Raw genomic sequence first — 3,198 nt, 5'->3', positions numbered from 1 at the left:
CTGTTGCTGTTAACCCTCAACATGAAGTCCAAAGAGCTGTCACTGCCAGTGAAGCAAGACATCATTAGGCTGAACAAATCAAAACAAACCCATCAGAGAGATAGCAAAAACATTAGGTGTGGCCAAATCAACTATTTGGTACATTCTTAATCTTAACAAGAAAGAACACACTGCCGAGCTCAGGAACACCAAAAGGCCCGGAAGACCACAGAAAACAACTGTGGTGGATGACAGAAGAATTCTCTCCCTGGTGAAGAAAACCCCCTTCACAACAGTTGGCCAGATTAATTACACCCTCCAGGAGGTTGGCGTATCTGTGTCAAAGACAACAATCAAGAGAAGACTTCACAAGAGTAAATACAGAGGGTTTACCACAAGTTGTAAACCATTGGTAAGCCTCAAAAACAGGAAGACCACTTTAGAGTTAGAAAACCATCTAAAAAAGCCTGTACTGTTCTGGAACAACATCCTGGTCAGATGAAACCAAGATCAACTTGTACCAGAATGATGGGAGGAGAAGAGTATGGAGAAGGGAAGGAACTGCTCATGGTCTCACTCAATCACTCACTCACTCACACACACACACACACTCACTCACTCACTCATGCACTCACACACACACTCATTCACTCACTCATGCACTCACACGATCACTCACTCACTCACTCATGCACTCACACACACACACTCACTCAGTCACTCACTCGTGTATTCACTCACTCATGCACTCACTCACTCATGTACTCACTCACTTACCCATTCACTCACTCACTCACTCACTCACTCATGCACTCATGCATTCACTCACACATGCACACACACACACACACACAAACTATCCACAGCTGCCACAGTGAGTGGGAGAGAGGATGAGGTCAGTGTGTTTTGGGTTCTTCTCTCTGTTGACCTGTTTTGGTGGAGTTACTCAGACAGGGAGGCGTATTGAGACGACAAAAAAACTAGGACTAGAAAAAACAAAGATTTTAGCGTAAAATCCAAACTCCTGCATTGGGTCCCAAATAGCTCAATATTCCATATATACCAGGGCCAGTAGTGCACTAAATAGGGATTAGTGTGCCAAGTAGTACACTAAATAGGGAAAAGGGTGCCAAGTAGTGTACTACATAGGGAATAGGGTGCCAAGTAGTGCACTAAATAGGGAATAGGGTGCCATTTGAGACGTATCCCCAAGTATGTAATTCATCAGTGTATGTTTCTAATAATTGCTGAGCCCTTCAATAAAACATGTCCAGTTCGCAGGTGAGAGGTTTGTCCCTTTACAGCCCCTCTTTCCCTTTCTCTCTCTCCCTTTCTCTCTCTCCCTTTCTCTCTCCTTCCCTCTATCCCTCCCTCCCCCCTGTCTCCTTTCCTCCCTCTCTCCTCCCTCTCTCCTCCCTCCCTCCCTCCCCTCTCTCTCCTTCCCATCGTTATGTTTGGAGGGAAAAAGGGGATGCTTGCAAGCCGAAGAACACCATCCAACCGTGAAAGCACGGGAGTGGCAGCATCATGTTTGGGGGTGCTTTGCAGCAGGAGGTGGACTGGTGCACTTCCAAAATAGATGGCATCATGAGGACGGAAAATTATGCGGATTATTGAAGCAACATCTCAAATATCGGTCATGAAGTTAAAGCTATGGTCGCAAATGGTCTTCCAAATGGACAATGACCCCAAGCATACTTCCAAAGTTGTGGCAAAATGGCTTAAAGGACACACAAAGTCAAGGTATTTGAGTGGTCATCCACAAAGCCCTGACCTCAAAACCTATAGAACATTTGTGGGCAGATCTGAAAAAGCGTGTTCGAGCCAGAAGGGCTACAAACCTCACTCAGTACACCAGCTCTGTCAGGAGGAATGGGCCAAAATTCACCCAACTTATTGTGGGAAGCTTGTGGAAGGCTACCCAAAATGTTTGACCCAAGTTAAACAATTTAAAGGCAATGCTACCAAATACTAATTGAGTGTATGTAAACTTCTGACACACTGGGAATGTGATGAAAGAAATTTAAAGCTGAAATAAATAATTCTATCTACTATTATTCTGACATTTCACATTCTAAAAATAAAAATGGTGATCCTAACTGACCTAAAACAGGGGAATTTTTACGAGGATTAAACGTCAGGAATTGTGAAAACATTGAGTTGAAATGTATTTGGCTAAGGTGTATGTAAACTTCCAACTTCAACTGTATAGTCTAGTGAGTGTGCATTTAGTCTAGTGAATTGTGTAGTATGGGTGTGTATATATAGTCTAGTGAGTGTGTATATGATGTGTATATATAGTCTAGTGAGTGTGATATAGTCTAGTGAGTGTGCAATATCTAGTGTTGTGTATATTGTGTGTATATATAGTCGTAGTGAGTGTGTATATGATGTGTATATAGTCTAGTGAGTGTGTATATAAGTGTGTATATAGTCTAGTGAGTGTGTAATATAGTGTGTATTATATAGTCTAGTGAGTGTGTATATAGTCTAGTGAGTGTGGTATTATAGTGTGTATATATAGTCTAACGTGAGTGTGTATATAGTCTAGTGAGTGTAATATAGTCTAGTGAGTGTGTATATAGTGTGTATATATAGTCTAGTGAGTGTATATATAGTCTAGTGAGTGTGTATATAGTCTAGTGAGTGTGTCTATATAGTCTAGTGAGTGTGTATATAGTGTGTATATATAGTCTAGTGAGTGTGTATATAGTCTAGTGAGTGTGTATTAGTGTGATATATAGTCTAGTGAGTGTGTATATAGTCTAGTGAGTGTATATAATAGTCTAGTGAGTGTGTATATAGTGTGTTGTATATAGTCTAGTGAGTGTATATATAGTCTAGTGAGTGTGTATATAGTCTAGTGAGTGTGTATATAGTGTGTATATATAGTCTAGTTGAGTGTAATATGTCTAGTGAGTGTATATATAGTCTAGTGAGTGTGTATATAGTGTGTATATATAGTCTAGTGGAGTGTGTATATAGTGTGTATATATAGTCTAGTGAGTGTGTATATAGTCTAGTGAGTGTGTATATAGTGTGTATATATAGTTAGTGAGTGTGATATAGTCTAGTGAGTTATATATAGTCTAGTGATGTGTATATAGTCTAGTGAGTGTGTAATATAGTGTGTATTAATATAGTAGTGAGTTATATATAGTCTAGTGAGTGTGTATATAGTGTGTAATATATAAGTCTAGTGAGTGTGTATATAGTCTA

This window comes from Salvelinus sp. IW2-2015, unplaced genomic scaffold (assembly GCF_002910315.2).
Source record: "Salvelinus sp. IW2-2015 unplaced genomic scaffold, ASM291031v2 Un_scaffold3797, whole genome shotgun sequence".
Lineage (NCBI taxonomy): Eukaryota > Metazoa > Chordata > Actinopteri > Salmoniformes > Salmonidae > Salvelinus > Salvelinus sp. IW2-2015.
The sequence above is the reverse complement of the archived record's forward strand: the minus strand, read 5'-3'. Positions refer to the sequence as shown.